Source organism: Primulina tabacum, unplaced genomic scaffold (genome assembly GCF_025594145.1).
Source record: "Primulina tabacum isolate GXHZ01 unplaced genomic scaffold, ASM2559414v2 Contig708, whole genome shotgun sequence".
Lineage (NCBI taxonomy): Eukaryota > Viridiplantae > Streptophyta > Magnoliopsida > Lamiales > Gesneriaceae > Primulina > Primulina tabacum.
In genome coordinates this window covers 37,609-58,917 of record NW_027459862.1, presented here as the reverse complement: position 1 = coordinate 58,917, position 21,309 = coordinate 37,609, and the positions used below count along the sequence as shown (strand labels likewise).

Below are 21,309 nucleotides of genomic sequence, written 5' to 3'. Positions count from 1 at the left end.
TAAACTTCTTAAATCCTTGTGGACTGAAGCTCTTAAGACAGCTGTGTAATATTAAACCGAGTTCCAACTAAGGTTGTCCCAAAGACGCCATTTGAGTTATTTAAAGGTTGGAAACCGAGTTTGCAACATATACGCGTTTGGGGTTGTCCTTCAGAAATAAAGTTTACAACTCACATGAAAAAACTGGACCCAATAACTATAAATGGATATTTCATTGGGTATGCCGAAAAATCCAAAGTGTACATATTCTATTGTCCATCTCACAACACTAGAATTGTGGAATCAAGAAATGCAAAATTTCTTGAGAATGATTTGATTAGTGGAGTGATCATTCAAATGACATAATTTTTGAGAATGATCACATTAATGCACATCCCTCTTATTCAAATGACAGATTAGTCGTTATTCACACCTCTCAAGACCAAATGGGTGTTAGACAACCAGTTATTGAAGTTCCACAAATCGCTGATGAAAATCTAGTAGATCAAGTTGTTAATGAAGAACAACAAGAAATTGTTGATCAACCAAACAATCTTAGGAGATCTACTAGAATAAGGAGATCAGCAATATCTAGTGATTATGTTGTGTATTTACAAGAATCGGATTTTAACATCGGAGCCGAAAATGATCCTGAAACGTTTTCACAAGCCATGAGTTGTAATGAGTCAAAACTATGGTTTAATGCTATGAAAGAAGAGATGAATTCTATGACAGTTAATGGAGTCTGGGATCTTGTTCAGTTGCCTGATGGTGTAAAAGCCATTGGATGTAAATGGTTCTTCAAAACAAAGAAAGATTCATTAGGCAACATTGAAAGGTATAAAGCAAGACTCGTTGCTAAAGGATTCACTCAGCAGGAAGGAATCGATTATAAGGAGACTTTTTCTCCTCTATCTAAGAAAGATTCTCTTCATATCATTCTAGCATTAGTTGCACATTTTGACTTAGATTTACAACAATGGATGTGAAAACGGCTTTTCTCAATGGAGAACTAGATGAAGAGGTTTATATGAAACAACCTGAAGGATTCTTCTCTAGTAATAGTGAGCAATTGGTTTGTAAGCTTAAGAAATCTATATATGGATTGAAACAAGCTTCCCGTCAATGGTATTTAAAATTTCATGATGTTATCTCTTCATTCGGATTCGTTGAGAACCCCATGGATCAATGTATATACCAGAAGGTCAGTGGGAGCAAGATTTGTTTTCTTATTCTATATGTAGATGATATATTACTTGCAACCAATGATAAAGGTTTGTTATATGAGGTGAAACAATTTCTCTCTAAAAACTTTGATATGAAGGATATGGGCGATGCATCTTACGTCATTGGCATTAAGATACATAGAGACAGAATTCGAGGTATTATAGATCTGTCTCAAGAAACCTATATAAACAAAGTTTTAGAGAGATATCAGATGAAAGATTGTTCACCAAGTATAGCTCCCGTTGTGAAAGGCGATAAATTCAATTTGAGCCAATGCCCAAAGAATGATCTAGAGCGGGAACAAATGAAAAACATTCCTTATACTTCTGCTGTCGGAAGCTTGATGTATGTTCAGGTTTGCTCTAGACCTGACATTGCATTGTTGTTGGGATGTTGGGAAGATATCAGAGTAATCCAGGTTTAGACCATTGGAAAGCTGCAAAGAAAGTAATGATGTACCTTCAAGGGACCAAAGATTATATGCTTATATTCAGACGAACTGAGAATTTGGAAGTAATTGGTTACTCTGATTCAGACTACGCTGGCTGAATTGACTCAAGAAAATCCACTTCAGGATATATTTTCATGCTAGCTGGTGGAGCTGTATCTTGGAGAAGTGCAAAGCAGACATTGACTACTACTTCCACTATGGAAGCTGAGTTCGTAGCTTGTTTTGAGGCAACCTCACATGGTGTATGGTTGAAGAGTTTCATTTCAGGGCTTAGAATTATGGATTCTATATCTAGGCCATTAAGATATATTGTGACAATTCATCTGCTGTTTTATGGCTAAAAATAACAAAAGTGGTAGTCGAAGCAAGCACATCGACATTAAGTATTTAGCCATACGAGAACGTGTTAAAGATAAGAAGTTACTTATCGAGCACATTAGCACTGAATTGATGATTGTGGATCCTTTGACTAAGGGCATGCCACCATTGAAATTTAAGGATCATACAGAAAAATGGGACTTGGTTCCTTTATGTAATTTCGTTGTAAGTACAAAGTTAATGAAACTATGATGTGATATTTTCTCGTATTTGTTGTGCACACATTGATTCGAGAAATATCAATAAAGACCTCGAATAAACATAAGATTTATTCATTAAGTTATACAGTTTGAGATACATAATGCATTGTGATACATGGAAGATAATACTCGCTTCTAGAGGAACTGTTGCCATGATTCATGTATTCTGTTTTCTACTATGGTAAATTAGATATATGTGTCAAGTGGGAGAATGTAAGAAATATGACACATGTTAAAGAAGTAGCGTGTACAAATTGATATTGGCGGACGGCCAAGAAAATTTAGATGCGTACACAATTCTCCTTCTGAATCTCGGCTCTCGATACACTCATCGATGGTATGAGAAACGCCTATAATAGAGCGATTGAGGTCCCTAAGCATACACACCTCCAAAAGAAATATACACCATCTATCGAGAGGGTGGAGTGCGTTAGAAGGCATCAACCGAGAGAAAATCAGAGAGAAATCAAAAAAATTTCAATGACCGGAGATAATTCTCGATCCGCTTCCGCATATTATATATCATGAAAACATGATTTTTGTGAAAATCTATAACATCCTGGCCATGGTTCAGACCCCTCAGGGTCTAGTCCATGGCTTGGTATGGCTCCTGCAACACTGGCCCATCCTACCCCACAGATCTACCCAAAAAAACGAACCCATAACCAAGAATCGTGGACCATCGTGGATCACTCTTACTCTACGCTGGGTGGCCTCGATTCCAGCCTAGTATTACTCTTCTTCTCGATGATCCAGACCTCAACTCATCCCATGAAAGCCCCATTGCACCAACATAAGCAAAACCGTGAGATAAGTATGAAAAAAATGCATGTCATGAAACTCAAACCGAAATTCTTACCCATTCACGGTTGGATCGAGAATTTAAAAGCAAAAACACTTACATCAGAATATAATACGTTATGATGCATAAAGAATAAACAATGCGTGCCTGATGAGTTTATTGGTGCACAACAGTTTGAAGGAACCCAAGACGTGGGAAGAACTTGCGCTTGGAGGAAGAGATAACCGAAATCTGATGCTGCTGCACTCACGAAGGAGAATACCGATTGGAGGGGGTGGGGCGGCTGAGTGGTGAGTGGATTATGATTAGGTTAAATGGTTAATGATACTTAATTATATAGATAATAATAGATATGATAGATAGAGGGGCCTTAAATTATCAACTAAAGGTTAAAAAGGATTTTAGGCCCAACAAGCTTAAAGGTAGGCCCATTAATTTTCAAACTCACTCCAGAAAATTATTGTGTTGGAAAAGATTTTGAAATATTAGCCGAACCATTAAAATTCTTCCGATTCGATAAAATTCACGTACCGGTAAAAATAAAGTCTGAGGATAAAAATACCCAATAAAATCTTATTTCAAAAAATACATTAAAAACGTTTAAATTAATTTATAAAAATAATCGTGTAGTAAACTAATTATTCTGAAAATTCTCCGGTCTCGTTCTTCGTTCGGACGTGAAATGCCACTAGAAACCCTAAGCATGTACTTATGAAAAATTTCATGAATTAGATCCTATCACGCATGAATTATACATAAATAATTAAACACAAATTAATAAAATAAACATGCATTTTATGTTTTAAAAGAATTTAATAAAATACAAAGAAATTTAATAATTTGCATGCACGTGATTCACGTGGACCTTCAAATTTTCGAGACATTACACAACTGATCTTGATCGAATACAAAAATGCAATTTGCTAATGTTTTTTTGCTCAAATAATAATCTGACTACTATGAATATGACTTTGAGATGTGGAGCCTTTTTTCTGTGTAAATATCGCACTGATCTTGAGTAACTGGATCTTTCAAGTGTTCTCTTTTTCAAAAAATTCAATCACCCTTCTACTGAATTCCTCAGCTATTACAGGCTTTGCTTCCAACGGTAACGTTGAATGCATTAATAATACATATTCGTTGATTCGTCCTTTTCTGAGTGTGTCAACATTCTTTCTGACAATAGTACGATGTTGCAATCTGTTGTGCGGCACTCCTTTCGTTAGTGCAGTCAGCTTTAGTATGACTTGTCGGTTTAAAGCTATCTTAAATTGATGACATGTCGAACTGATCTGATGTTAGACTATTCGAATGATCAGTTGGACTGATTTTAAACGTCCTGGTCAATTCTACTGATAGTTCTGTTGACTTTACTGATTCAGTTAACTTTGTTCAGTTCGATGGCATCCGATCATTTATCTCATTAATCTTCAGTCGGATTACTTCAGTTTTCCATCTTATATGATCAGTTATATGTAATTTCAGTTTAGCTTGATCAGTTCTGCAAATATCAATTTTTTATTTGTCAAATTCCGAAATTTAATTCTAACAATATTTTAACTTTTTTATTGATTTTTTTTCATTTTCTAGGATGTAATTAACGTATTCGATATTATCTTTTATATATTATCATTTTCAACTTGATAAGAGGGTAAATATTAAATACCAAGACACAGTAAATGAGAAAAATAAAACAAATGTTATACGAAGAAAATTGCTAAATTTAGAATATAATGTTTTGACAGGGAGAAATAGGGTTGGGAAGCCCGATTAAAATTTATACGTCAAAGTTGTGCGTTGGTGTAGACTCGTAGACTGAGATCACACACAGACAAGTGTTAGATTTACATCTTTTGTCAATACATCTTTTAAGTTTTAGAATTGGTGGAGTATTTCTCTCCGTGAGGTACCTTCCCGACACATTTATTTTTTAAAAACAATCTCATGCTAAAAACAGGTAATGTAACCAATTACATTATGTTATTTTTATAATGAAGGGTCACTCTTTTAAATAGTCAAATTTTTCCCTCCAGTTGAGCGTTCCCAATGCAGAAGGGAGAAGGGAATCGGAATCCAAAAGAAGAGAGGAAATTTAGACATCAATGCAGAATCAACAACTCTTGTATATACCAACGTGAGACGATTGTAAAATTCTCAAGTGAAACTAAACAAGAAAACAACACCCAAGAATCAATATAAAACAAACCACATTTTTTACAGCATCATTATTTGTAAAATTGTCATATTCTTGCAGCCTAGAGCTGCAAAAAAATGCCTCAGCTACAAAAGAATATTACAAGAAAATATTTATATAAATTTTTACCGTATTACAGGCTAGATTCGTCTCATGCCTCAGCTAGCCATCTTCCAGAAATGAGAAGAGAATATGATACAAACAAGAAACTATATTGCATTGTCGCTGCCAAACCTTGGGTGCATACTCAGTATGTGACTACTTGTAGCAAATGTTGACAAGGTAACCATAGAAAAATCAATAGGAACCCATTGGTGGCATGCCAAATGGTGGCATCGGCGGCATGCCCATGCCACCCATCGGCGGCGGTACAGGGTAACCCCTCCCATACCCGGCATAGGCGGCGCTGGCAAAGCAAGAGGCAAACAATTGGGCATACAAAGTCGCAGAATTAGTCGTTAATTAGCAGTTAGAGATCCCAGTAATTTAAGATATGGTTTGGAAAATAATGACGAGTCATAGTCAGCTGTTTGAAAGTACTTTTTCTGCAATGTGAATTCATCAAATTTTGGTCAAGAAAGGACGTACCAAGTATATCAATTTGTAAACTAAATTAAATGAATAAACTGTCTAATTACTTGAGAGAGAAAAATTTGTTTCGGGCATCATATATACCTGCTGCATGATGACATCTTTCTCCTCCTCGGCTTTAGCCTTCACTTCTTCATAGCCTCAAATCTTGTCCTTATTAGTTCATCAACTTTGCCGGTATATTCACGGATAAACTGAACGAGAAACAAAGACGCATATGCTTGTTATGAACAGAGCAAATGAAAGTAAAAGGTCCCAAGAACTATTCTAGAATTTACTTTTTATTTGACCAAGAAAATACAAAATAAGGACCCCAAAGACAAGTACACGATGACAGGAGAGGAAGGAAAGGAAAGATATAGAGAAATCACCTGTAATAGATACGGGAAGGCAAAGTCAATCATGTTATCATCCAGTCAAGTTCGAGTGCACGTCTGGGCGAATCAAGTCGTAACAAACAAAGAGGCATGAAGCAAAGCATTCCTTCTTGCCCTAAAAAGAAGAAAAAACCAATTAGATACCCTAGTCAACCATTAAATATTGATGTAATCATAATACTCATAGTCTTCTGAAAGCATAGTGATATTAATGTCATTATAAATGCAAAATAGACACCACCTTACTAAAAAATAGTTAACATCGTTTGCAATATGAAAGGACTTCGATTGGATTTGAAAAGAAAGACCATATATTTTCTTCAGGGAAAAAATATTAGATTAGATATTGTTTGTTGATAAAGCGAACCTGTTCAACGAAGTAAACAAGTAACTCTTCAGCAAGTTCACGATCACCAGATTGTGAAGCTGTCTCCATCGCATCTTTGTAAGGTTGTCTTTCTTTGATAATGCAATTGATTGCTTCCATCTGGCCCGCTTTCTTGTAAATGTAGGCTGAAACACGCCTCATCTCCAGAAGCTCATGTTTCTCAACCTACTCAAGCACGTTAATCAGTAATTCTAAACTTTCTAAAAAAAAAGGAAAACGAAAAAAGAAAAGAAAAATAAAAGAAAGAAAGAAATGAAGAAAAGGAACAGACTGTAGTAACTTCAGCGTACCCTTTGAGCGAGACCAATTTGAGTCAAAGTTATCATGCAAGTCAATTGATTCGCGAAGTCTGTCACTAATCCTCCTCCTCTACATAGATGTCATTGAGAGCTTCATTCACTGCAGACACATTATTGCTCTGAACTGCAACCAATATAAGGCTTACAAGACGTAGATGACCCGCCTACACATATTAACATAAACAATTAAAAAACTTACAAACAATTGTGAACGCTGAAAAGAAAAAACATATCAAGCAGAAGTGTCAACCTTTCTCATTATGTCCACAACACGAGTGTGATCAACGCGAAAGGGCAAGAACATTCAGGACATCATTGAGGAGGTCAGGATGTTCTTGCAAATAGAAAATGCACAGCTTTGTAATATAGCTCCACATTGGCACTTTGACAATAATATCTTTAAATTGCATGTGCTCCCAAGCTTCTGGGGAATGATTCATCACAGTTGTAGCAGCATTATCAAACTCATCATACTGACAGTATAGATAAGTTAATTCTTGCCAATGCTGTTGTTCGTCACATGCTCTGATAAGCTTGGGAATATTCAGACGTGTAGAAACAATTTGATGTGCTCCATAAGCTTTTCATGACGGTATCTAGCATACAGGGACACCCAACATCGGTAAAAATCCCCATATGTGCACGTTCCAATCCTAAACCACTTTCCATGAGAGATAAGAGCTCATTAAAGCATCCTCGGTTTTGATAATACTCGCTAAACCTCTTCAGGTCATCCACCTACAAGATCACAAAATAATGTGGCCACAATATAATTTTAGTTCAGAAATCTTGGATTATGAAATCAAATCACTTGATTGTAGTAGAGTAAAATACTACACTTGAAAAATGAAAATCTGTGAAATACCTGTACAATGATGTTCAGACCACATATCTGAGCCAAGCGGAACTCCTCAGCATCAACACAAGCAAAGCAGACTTCTTTCCATGTCTTTGCGCTGTTGGCTTTGTCTTGCTGCATCAACAGCACCTTAAATTGCTTCAACTTCACTAGTGTGATTGCCAATTTTGCCCAGTTAGAGATAAACGCAAAAATAATCTGTGCAGCCTCGTACAAAAGCTTCATCATACAAGCGATCACCAACATTCGGCAGATTAGCAACATTTGGCATAAGAATAAATTCTTCGATGTCACCCAATCTATCAATCTTAGCATATGCATAAATGAGCTCACTGTCGACTTTTGGTTCCTTAGTTTTCAGCCTGACCATGAGAAGGTACTTCACCAAGTCATGATAACATTTTGCATCCGCGGGCAGCTCGGATGACCTCCAGGAATTGAGTAGCATCAGCTGCACGAATAAATGACTCAATTGCATCGCTCACCAGTCCTTCCCTGAGTTGAGATTTAGCAACATGGCTCCAAACAGAATCTTCTTCAACACGAAAAGCAAATTCTACAGCTCGATTAATATCCGAATATTATCCAGCAAAACATCAACAGCCTGGACATTCAAATTAAATTTCTTGAAAATAGCAAAAGCTTCTTCATACAATTGAGCTTCCACAGCCACTTCTCCAACTGCAGGGCCATCAAAGTTATCAAGTCTATTATATAGTCCATAACTCTAGAAGGGTCTGCCTTGATTGCTGTCCAAGATAAGTAAGTTTGCAGGTTAAAGTTTCCACTAAAGGCAGAGTTCTGAAGAACAATCTTTTCAAGCAATTCAATTAGTTCGTGAGGAGATCAGCAGTCATAAAAGCTTTAACAGCAGCAGAAACTTGCTCTGGGCTCTTGCTTTCAGGCAAACGCAGTAGATACGACTTGATCAATAGCAGCCTTCTGAATTCATTTCAGGATCAAGAACTTTTCCCCAGAGATCAGCATCCATTCTTTCAACCACATATCTGAAATTATAAACAAAAGTGGATCAACTTCTGATACGCATGAAACTAATTAACTAATGTGTAACATTCAATAGAAACTACGCATCACAAACCTTGCTTGCAGCTTGAACAAAGAATTCTTATTTGTCACATTAATAAGTTCATCATCACACTGTCCTCTCCGGTAAGCCACAACGGCAAGGGTAGGATCACGCTTTCACAATATTTACCAACAACACGAGAATCATAATATGGGTTGGTGGTGAGAAAATGTTCCGGATTGTTGTTGCTATCTATTATTATTTACCCAAAGCATTGTGGACATGCACATCTTGGCTTCCTTCACTCACAAGATGTTCCAGAAACTGAGTGAGCAGGCGAAGACGATTCCTGCAAACCACATATCACAAGAAAAGATATCAAGGAAGAAGCTTGCTCGATGCAAAGCTAAGCTAGAGGGCATGGTGTATAAAAGGTACCTTTTCTCGCACTCATCCACCAGTGGCTCGACTGGAAGCAGAGAACGAACAGAGAGAATCAGACCTTTAATAAAATCTTCAGGACACTCTCATCTAGGAGTTGACCAACAACTAATGGAGCATTTCCAGGATTGACCTATAAAGCAAATACAATCACTTGCATGAAAGACAAGATTTACCCTATAGGCAAGAAATTTTTCAAAAGATCATCATACCTTCTGCACATAACCTTCAATATAGCGAAGCATGTTGTTCGAGTACAAGTAATGGGTGAGATCTGGAACAAAACCAAAGCGGTCACAAACATTGATTAATGGTCGGGCATCTGGAATTTGCTTCCATTAAAAAATTCTTTGTCTTTTCAGGGTCGTAGAAATTTGATTCTCTGGTTACACGCTCAACCTCTTTAATTTGTCCAGTCTTGGCAGCAGCCTCAATGTACTTGAAGTGAATATCAGGATCCTCACTGCCAGAAACCAATAATCATAAAGATAGATTAAATACAAAAGCGTCAGGTCATTGGACAGCAATTAGAAATCCATTCCTTTCCTAGCAAATTACCTGGAGCTCAAATATGATCCCAGAAGAAATATAATCCTTCATATGACTTGACTGCTCAAAGAGCTTAATACAAGTTGCAACACCCAATTGTTCGCAATATTCTTTAGCAACCTACCATTTTAGAACAGCAATTGTAACCAATATATGAATTATAAAGTCACTTCAATTAAATGAAAACAATAAACTTCACATTGTGGGGCCTTGGTTTCAGAAAGGCATCTTTCAATAAATTCAACATTTAAATCTTTATGCCTTCACCCTACCTGGACAATTATCTGAAGGTTTCCTCTTAAATTGACTAGCAAAAGATCCTTCATACACTCCAGAGCCCATTCTGGGGAAAGTGTACCAAAGAACTCTACAAGTGCCTGAAATTATCGCATCATTAAGCACTAATATTGACCAGTTGAATGGCAAACAATACTAATTTTAGTAACCTGTGGCTCAATTGCATGAGTGTTGACAATAACACGCTTGATATCGGGCAGCTCAGAGTAATGCTGCAGACACAAGTAAAATGTTTGATTAAAAATTAGAAGTAACATGTAAGTCTTGGGTACATAAATGGGTGAGATGTAACCTGTAGTGCTCGAACATAAAGGCCAGCTTTCTCGCAGAGTTGGGCAATCCTAGGCCTGTCATAGTGACTAAACATTCCATTAGCCAAAATAGCGTCTGCTACATTGGGAAAGGTCACAAGATTGATCTCCAGGACCTGAAAAAAAAAGAACAAATACATGATGCCTCTGTGAACAAAATAAAAGATTGATGTTGAGTTACAAGAGGATTAGCATGAATCAATATTGACCTTAGTTTGTAGGAACGCATGCTCTGGTAGATTTGGTTTCAGGACATCCAACAGAAACGCTGTTGCTTCACGGATCATGTTCCTCTGATGAAATTATCAAATAGAAAGACTTTACAATTAATCATCTAAAAAACATAAGATCCTAAGGCTTTCAAAGATGAAATGGGAAAAACACATAAGAACAATGACCATAAAATCAGAATATTCAAATATAAAAGAAAACATACATACCTGAAGGAAGAGATCAGTAATAGTATTGTAGTCAACAGGACAACCTCCTTCCATTTGAGACATCATAAGAGCAAAATTAACTGCTCCCTGTAGAACCAGATGAAATCATTAAAATGTGCCTCCAAATATCAGGTTCCATCATAATTCAACATAACAAGCAACTCAAGCATAATAGATAACATTGTCGAAGACTTCAAAAATTAGTTTTATGTCAATCCCTGTATACCTGAGGATCCGACCGGAGAATGGTTTGCAAAAGAAACAGATAATCTGGTGTATATCCCACCTGTTTCAAGTTAAACATGATTTTTCATTGGAATCAATTGTATTACAGAATGTCAAAAAACGATAACAAGTGAAAAGGCAACAACTCTGTTATAAACTAGCGTCATTGACCTGCTTTGAATATATCAAGATTTTGTCAAACTCCCGACGCTCAGCAAAAGCTGCCACGACTTTCGGTGTAGCTCTAGCTTTGATATATATTTTCAGTGCAAGGTCATTGTCAACAGTCTACAAAATAAAAGAGGAAACTGAAAATAAAAATTGCACAATAAAATGGGACACGTTAAAAATCAGATTTGAAACAATAAACGATCTGAAAGTGGTGGAAGTTCCAAACTGAATGAATTACCTTCACAAGGTCTCCAAGTTCCTCACTGCATTCAAGTTTATCTTCAGCCAACCAGTTCTCCAATAAATTCTTTTTGTTCTGGTTAACAACTAGCCGTGATAACTCCAGAGACTCAAACGCATTAAGCTTTCCTTTAGTTAACAGCGTCCCAAAGTACTGCAACAACGGCGGTGTCTGCCCAGCTTGAACAGGTACACTCTAAACAAATACATGTTATCTAATCAAACTCTCATCCCAACAAAAGAAAATACACAGGATGCCAAATCAGATTTCTAAACATGAAAGCTAATGAACAACAGGCACCTGAAATTTAGCAACAGTATCAGGAGTCCTTAGTATGCCTTGAGGAGATTCTGCAGCAAGCTCGGCAGCCTCTTTATACTTTGTCTGAGCAAACAATTCTTGAAAACGTTGAAACAACCTAACACATTTTCAGATAGCAAAAAGTTACATCGTCTGCATCCAATAAGAACGCAATTACTAACAAAAACATAAGCAAGCATCTGCTTTGATCACCCAGAAAAACAACTGCAAAAAGTCGATGAAAAAGTTCGGTTTGACAGCTCAGTAAAATATTTAGACTTTACTCGGAAATGATATAGGAACGTGCAATCAAACGCATGCTTTTCTTGTCATAAACAAAAAAAACCGATCAAGATTTTGGCACGACAAAAATCTAGTCCAGCTTTTAATCAGGAAACAGCCCAAGCCTAATTCTATTCCACCCCAGGGAAACCATTCAGCATCAAAATAATTTTGTAAAAAGCATTCATGCACACCAAGCATAGGAATAAATGTAAATTTCTTTCTCCACACAGCTATATTAAACATTTAGACCATCAAAAGTCAAATTTAACCTACCAAATTCTCAGCACCAGGAAGGTTTCCTCTTTTTGCAAGGTTGACAGCAAGCTCCAGATTGTTCAACTAGCAATAATCATTAAGACTCTAAATATTTTTATTTTTTTGAGATGATTAAGACTCTAAATATCTGTTAAAAAGAAGAATGAATATTACAGAAACTGCAGAATCTTAGCATACCTGGCCGCTGACAAAAGACACTATAGTTGCTTCATTAACAGTTGCAAGTAAAACTTGACCTCGCCTGTTAATAGCATAGAAACCTCCAACTGATAAAGCCTCTGATGTCAGAAAAATGGGATCTGGACTGATTCTATTTCTGTATACGGCAGCAGCAGATTCCAGATCATACACAAAGAGCAACCCAAGCTTCGTGATAACATAAATAAGACTAAACTTATGGGATATCTGCGCAAAACCATATAATTAGCCTGTTAAATAGACATAAAAATTCAAACATAGAGAGCTAAACATAACAAACTTGTAAAATTCGATAGCTAACTCTCAAACTCGTCCGAGTTGGAGCTCAAGTTTATTCTAGTAAATTTGTTTCACGGGCTTAGCTCACAAGATTGGATCCCTGACCATCGCATGCACTCAAATAACGAATTTGGCTCACTAATTCCATTAATTATTATATTCACGAGCTTTGTATGTAGAATTAATAATAGTATTTTAGAATAATGATGATATTTTACCAATAAATATTTAAAAACTATATTGATTAATATATCCCTGTCTTTTATTAAAAATATAAATAGATAAAATGCTCATATTTGAATAAATAAATTTGAACTTGACCTTGAGTTCAACAGACTAGTAAGGTGGTTAAATTCGACATACGCCTTTTAAATTTAGCAAAGACTAACCCATTTGCAAGAGGGGGAAAGATATTTCAAGAAGAAATACCTGCATAGCCACTGGGAAGTCATCAGCAAAATCTGGAGGGAAGAACAAATCCGCCTGCTTTTTGGTGAAAGTTGGTTTCCCTGTAAAGGCGTGCAAGCGTTAGGCCAATAAATAAACATAAATAGAAAAAATATTGATATCATGTATATATCCTGAACATGACATCAAAACCAGTAATTTTGTTTAATATGACTAAGAAGATCAAAATCAAAAAACCATGAAAGATATATGCACCTGGCTGCGCACCAAGCTCAATAACATGCAACTTCGATGAAATCTGACCAGAATTAGAGGACTTTGTTGCAAAAGAAATAAGAATGGAGTCTTTATCATTTCCTGCAACCTGCATAAGAATATATAAAGAGAGTTAGCAACAGCTTTGCCCACAGAAACAGAATATAGAGCATAGAAATCAAAAGCAAGGAGCAAAGTACCCGGAAAGAGGCAAAAGATGCAGCATGTGCTTCAAGAGATTGACTGCGTTGTTGGTCTACAGAAAACAGTTGCATATTTCCTTTGACGAGTTGTGGCCGCTAAAGAAGGAACATCTCAGTCCAATTGTTGGCAATGAAACACAAAACGCAGAACTATGAAAGTAAAAATAATGTCTCCAAAAACTAGTAAACACAAAATATCTGTATATGATCTATCATCATTATCACCATCATAAAATTTGACTCAAAAATATAAGTGTGACATTGTTGAAGAATATTGAAAAGAAAAGGCAAGGAAACTTTGCAAGCTATAAAAATAGATTTGTTAAGGAAGGTGATCCCGAAAGAAAAAACTTGTGGAAAACAAATTATTTTCTATCATTAACAATGTGAACTACTCTGATTCTGGCCAAAATCTTTATTTTAAATTTGAAAAGTAAAAATTGCCATCCACTCACCTCGGGTGAACCAGGAGCAATCCGATCAAAACCAACCACTTTTCAGAAGGGTCACATTTATAATTGATGATTTGGTTGTTTGCTAAATTAGCAGTTCTTTCAAACATCTTTACAGGTTCAGAGTCACCTACTCAGGGAGAGAGGAAAATTATTAAGGAAAGACAGTGCAACTACTTGAAGAAAATGAAATGCAGAAAATGTACTAAACTTAAGAGAGAATCCAAATGGTTTTGATCTTGCCTTCAATCGACCAGTGATAAACCGAGGATTGGGTCACTAAACCTAACATCTTGGGAGAAATCCACTTCCAAAATACAACCTGCCATAGAAGTATAATGTGCAGAACAACCAACTTCAGAAGACTTGAATGTTGTATATAATATTAACTTATATGTCCACAACCTGAAGTATCAAAGTGTACAACAGTCAACAGGTATTGATATACTTGCCTGCTCCGGCATCTGATAAGACTTCATCTTTGCTTTGGCCTCAATGTTGAAAATTTGCAAGTGATCTTGAGTGGTTCCAGGAAGTTGAGCTTCATCAAATAAACATCAATATTTTGGTGAAGACTAAAAGAACATAGGATCCCATACCAGCAAGTTCACTAATTTCAGCAGTACATGTTAATAATAATTACTGAATACGTTCTGAACCAAATTGCTAAGGCTAACACTTCTCGTGGTCGTATCATCAATGGATAAAAAGGTGAGATTTTCCATGAGATGAAAACTTGTAAGACCCTTAACACAACTAGGAACGGCATTTGGCGCACGACTCCTCATCCCAAAACTTAGAAAGAAATGATTGCCACGGCTGTTGGAAAGGGTGATTCCAGGCTTGCTTTGTGTCAGCCCAAATCACCTAGAAACATGGAACAGCCAGTCCAACATCCATGTGATACAGTTAAACTCTCAGAATCGGTTCAACCCACAGCCCATGTACTTTTCCCTAGTGCATCGGCCCAGATTACAAATTCTGATCTGGGCCCCACTGATTCTATCTCAGCCCAAGAGCAATCTTCTATGGCTAATTCTTCTAACCAGTTTTAAACTAAAGGGGACGATGGGGATTCTCCAATATGTTCCATGGACGTTCAAGTGCTATTGAATGGTGCTCATGTTTTATCTTCAGATAAACTAGTGGACGATAATCAATCTAGTAAATCAACAGCAATTCCTTTTTCAAGTCCCCTCGCTTCCTAGTTCATCTCTGTCCACAAAGAAATAATCTGGTGATTCGGAGAGCATTGCCAAGTCAGTCAAGGAAAAAGGAAAAAGTAGTTGGCTGAAGAAATGAAGGAAATGGAATAAGACATGCAGATGGTCCTCAATTTAGTCCAAATGTGAACCTAGAAAACCTGAATCTTTCTGTCCACCAAGATTGAGCAGGAGTGAATCATTTGATAACCTCACGGAATATGGTTCTTAGGTTTCTAAAAGTCAAGGCAGTAACTGCATGGTAAATTGAAGCCAAGTCAAGAAGCTATTCTAGGAAATCTTGTTAATAATTCGAGGTGGCAAATACAAGGCAGCTTGAAGTCAAGTCAAGAATCTAAGGAGCTTGTTCTCTAAAATTTATTCTACCTGTAATCTTCTTTTCGTTGTTCTAGCCAACAAGGAGGTCTTCGCATAATCATCCTCCTCTATCTTTTTTATAAGAAACGATGATATATTAGAAGATTAAATTTAATAATTACAAAAAGCGGACAAGAGATCCGTGAGGGAGAAAAGTAAAATAACTAATCATAACAACAACAAATATAACTTTAGTCTCACACTGAATCTGAAATCAAGAAATTCTTAAACTTTGAATGCTTCTCAATCCAATCAGATGCCCGAAACTTAAATTTTTCCCAACAATCTTCAGCTGGCTCTTCTGTATTGTCCAAAATCCTTCTATTTGGCTCCATCCACCTGCCAAGATAGCGTCCAAGATCTGAAGCAAACAGGTCGTGTGAAGATCTTGGAACTACCCAAAGCAGACCCAACTCCTCCAAAGCTTTGTACCAAAGAAAACTCGTGAAAAAACAACACATGAGTATGTGATTCTAAGTCTCCACCTCTTTCCGACAGAATACAGACCAGTTCGGACAAATAGCACGTGTAGGTAATCTCTTTTGCAACATATCACAGGTTGGCAACTTACCCAAAACCGCAGTCCACGAGAATATTTGAACCTTTGGTGAGATCGGTGATTTCCAAATAACATGAAAAAGAAGAAAGAGAGGAAAATCACAGATACGAAAGAGTGACTCATAGAAAGATTTAACAAAAAAACCCTAAAGAATCGCCTTCCCAAAACCTAAAATATACACATTCCTCATCCAACTGACCCTCTCTAAAGACCTTATCGAAAAACTCAAATCATTCACTTCATCATCCCTGAGGTCCCTCCGAAAGTGAAAAAACCAAGATAAAGAAAAAGGAATAGAAGATTCCACCGACTGAATAAAGTGAGAAATAGGCTTGTTGTGAATCGAAGAAATCGGAAATAAATAAGGATAAAGATCTTTAAAAACGAATATCCCACCACTTAACCTCCCAAAATCTGATGAAAAGCCGGATAAATTCTAGAAATAAACTTCCATGGGCTTCAAATGTAACATTACTTGGTAAACCTGCGTCTCAACCATTATCTTGCATCCCATATTTGCTAACAATAACCTTTTTTCCATAACGACTCCTCCTCGACAGAACATCTCCACCACCATTTACCCAAGAGGACCTTATTCCTCTGACAAATATTCCCAATATCCAAACCCTGTTTTTCTTCAACTTACAGGCATGCTCCCACACAACCAAATGACAATGCAAATCTATGTCATCTTTTTCCCATAAAAATCCCTCCTAATCTTCTCCATAACCACTGCTACAACTCTTGGTACCCTAAAAAGAGATATGACGTACATTGGCAGAGCATTCATCATTGCTGAAATCAAATTTAATCTTTCCCCTCTCCCCTGGACAAAAATATTTTCTTCCAACTCGCTAATTTTTTCGACATCTTGGACAAAACAGGTTCCCATAACGAAGTTTTCAAAGAATTTCACCTAGTGGAACCCTTAAATATCTAATAGGCCAATTCTCCCTCCGATATCCAATCTTTCAAGCTAACCCTTCCACTTTTACCTTTTCACAATTGATGCCCAACAATGCGAACCTTGTCCATATTGGTCTTTAGTCTTGACATTTGGCAAAATGAATTTCTCCACCAAAAAACTCTGATGACTCTCATTCTTAACAAAAAACTACGTATCATTCGCAAATTGGATGTGTGAAATCTCAACTTTCTCTCTACCAACTTCCATTCCACTTTATGGTTCATTGCTTTGGCCTTATCTATCAATCTACCCAACGCATCTATTACCATTTTAAACAGAAAGACGGAAAGTAGATCCCTTTGCCTTAGGCCTTGCTTTCCCTTGAATTTACCCCTTGGTCTACCATTGATAAGGACTGAGAATGAAACATTCGAAACACATCCCTTATGCTCTCCCTTTCTCTCCGAACCCTTATTTTTGTAGAACAAACTCCAAAAAGCTCCAATCCACATTATCAAATGCTTCTCAAAATCGACTTTAAACACCCACTATTTCTTTTTATTACATATCATCTCCTACACCACTTTATTGGCTAATAAGACAACAATAAAAAATATGTCTCCCTCCGAAAAAAGCACTTTGAGCCTCTGCGATGGTGGTTTTTAAAACTTTCTTCAATCTCATTGACAAAACTTTAGCAATAATCTTAGACAAATTGGTTATCAAACCAATTGGCTCCATGATCTTCATAAGCTTATATCATTACTAAGATTGGAATTCTTGTTAGTTTCATTGCTTCCTTAACAGCTATAATGGCCAATCATTGTATCCTTGCATTCACAGCCTGATTATTCCCATAAGTTTCCCCACTACAAAAAAGTGACTTGAGCGCTAGGTGTAAACAACATGGGATTGACTCATCAAGCTTAGGCACTTAAAGGATGGTTTTCAAACAGATCATAATAATGTCTGAAAATTTTAACAAATGCAAGACATAAATAAAAAAAATAAGGAAGGCACCAGATAGCAATGTAATCTTTGGTGAGCAGGGGCTCAGAGAGAAAAAAACATTGAAGAAAATATGCAAACCTTATTCATACAAGCACTTAGATTTTTGCACTTACCCACACAGCAGATAGCAATGATAGAGAAAAATAATAATTCAATATTTTCAAATTCACGAAACCGTCCAAAATGTTTCAGTAAATCATAGTTATTTTAGCATATTCCTAAGACATAAAATCAATTAACAGCAAGACTTGCTAACGGTATTTTCAGCAACTTTATTTGGATTTCAGAAATTTGAGGTATATGTGACTAATTTCAACATATGCAAGCTGAAGAAAAAATATAAGATTTGAGAAGAAATATCCTCGTGTCTATGAAAAAAGGGAGAATAAGATAAAAACAGAAGAATGTCACTGAAAAATAAGAGATAGATGTATGGGGGTGGGGTGGGGTGGGGGGATCTCGTTGATTAAGGAGCAACTTTCAGTGTGCTTGCACCCATGAGAAAGGCACATTTGTCAGCCAAGAACATAGGTCTTTCCCTAAAAAGGGTTCGAGCATGCACATGGGAACTTAACTGTGACATTTCTCATACAAATAACCTTCCTAGACTTCTGGGAGAAAATTTTCTCAAAGTAACAATCATGTGGGAGCAAATTTTGATATAATTAAGGTCTACCCATCATCATTAAATCCTTTATAATTTGGAACTCTGCTAATATTATTTTTACTCTGTCCTTCGCAAAGTTCTTTTCCTGTTTCAATGAGATATCTAATTTTTTTGGATAACCTGAAATGGCCAAAAATACATCTTCTTGCAGTAACCAGTAACCCACATCTGCATGCACTCAAGTCAGGAAATTTGTGAGGAACATGTGTTTTGATAACAAACAACTTATCAGGACTATTGAGCGAGCATCCTAACTACACATTTATCTAAACTGTTGAGGCCCAAAATCACTGAAAAAAAAGTCAACAACGAGAAATGTCTTAGAAATGCTTCTTACCTTTCAGCGCCAAAATTCTAGTATGCGGGTTCATTAGAGCAGAATCTGCGGTGATGGGCCGCCTCAACGGCTGATTCGGCATGCTCATGTCAATAATGACCACGCTGTTCTGAGGTGCTGTCTCACGAACACATATGTACTTATCAGATTCCATAGTCACATTCGTGAACGTAATGAACTGAGGACTGATCCCTATGCTAGTCAACTGCAACCACCGAATCATCAGGCAATCAAAATACAATTCCAGTAACAAAAAACTTCAGAAAACAATAAACATATCTAAAATTGGAATAGACAAGCCAAATCAAGAATTTCATCATACAATTCCCTCTGCAACTCACAACAGATTCAGCGAATCAAATCAGGCAATCAACGATCCATAATGAAATAAACTATTAGATTAAGCAGTCCAAGAGTTCGATTCGAAAAAATTGCAATAGCTTTAGCATAATTGATACCGTGAGGGCTTCTTTCATGGTGATCGGAGCATTAGCGGCCGCCATGACTGGCGACAACTCAAAGCTTCGAGATCGGAGCTCCGGATCTGCAAAACAATCGAGGATAAAAACAACGGTTCAGCTAGAACTTCCGAGATCTGGAGTAGCGCAGGGCAATCCTCGAGCCCTAGGAGAAGCGAAGAGAACCGAAAATGAGACAGAGCGGATACATATATACATATATAAGACCTTGGAAAATGGAAGCCAAAAATTGAGTCGCCTTCTATTCTATATAGTGCATAAGAATCAGCAAGAACCTCTTAATACACTTAGGAAAAGCTGTTTTCACTTGGTCGTCCCATCCACTCTGGTTCTGGGTCTATATTAAAATTATTGAAATTTCAACGATATTAATAGATTGAGAATGAGTATTTATATTTTTCTGTTAATGATAAATTTTTATATTTATAATGAAGTTTTTGATCTAATCTAACTACTATCTGCACAAAATTTGAACCCAAGACTATGTGGGTCTTGGAATTTTATTCTTATCACTAGGCCAAAAAATTATTAACGTTACCAATGAATTTTGATGTTTAGATCAATGTTTTGTTGAAATTTTGCATTACATTTTTATTTAATCTAGATGTATTTTTGGACTTTTAAGAATTGTAAAACTAATGTGAGAACCAAGACAATGTAATGGCTAAAATTGGAATTTTAATTACTAAAATATGTAGTTTTAGTATAGTTATGTCAAAAATATTATATATATATACATATATATATAGAGGTCTGCAAACCACTCACTTACACACTATCGCATGTTATTCGATGATGAAATAGAAGACAGCAAAATAATTGGACAGCCCAAAAAGAAAACCACCGTGTGTTTATCATTTTCTAGTTAAACTCAAACCTTGTGTTTACTATTTTCTGGTTCATCACTTACCTTATGTTTTAACCAAAAATATTTATATTAAATCAAAATTCCAAAACTTAAATGAGTCTTTTATTATTTCATTAAAATTCAAATTACAAATAAATATAGATTATGTCATAGTAAGGTAATGATTTAGCACCAATGATTTAACCTGTCATTTAGGCTAATATGTGAAATATAAAAATTAAAAACAGAAAAGAAAAACAATAAACTTACAAGTTTGTATCAAGAGCTTGAAGCTTTTATTTAATTTCTTAAGAAATTTTTTTTACAGATGGGGAATAGAGGTGAGCAAACTCGACCGTGCCACTCTAAGAGGACGATACAATCTATATATAGAAGGAAGAGCCGGACATGAAACCCCGCATTTCATCTCAAAATAAAAAGTACAATGCTTTATAAAAGCAAATATTATAATATTTTATAAAATTAAATAGTAACAGGGTCACCAAAGTTAAACATAATATTATTCCATTATCTTTTGTCTTCTGACATTTTCTGTCACCATCCATTGTAATGCTCCGAAAATTTAAAAGTTCACGCGAACCACATGCATACAATTTATTAAATTCTTTGTGTATTTCAATTAATTATTTTAATTGCATAAATTAATTATGTTGTGCATTTTGACATGTTTAAAATATATTTTTCTACATGGTTGCATTAAAATGTATTTTTAAAGGATATTCGAGTTGCGATCGAGGAACGAAGACCGAGGGCTAAAAAATAGAAAATTTTTTTGTTAAATAATTGTTTTTAATTGTT

General features: G+C 36.1%; 1 pseudogene; it reads right to left on the bottom strand.

Annotated features, from left to right (window-relative positions):
- Nucleotides 1-5,208: 5,208 nt before the first annotated feature.
- On the bottom strand, nucleotides 5,209-19,911 carry LOC142534835 (clathrin heavy chain 1-like; annotated as a pseudogene).
- Between the last annotated feature and the right edge of the window lie 1,398 nt (nucleotides 19,912-21,309).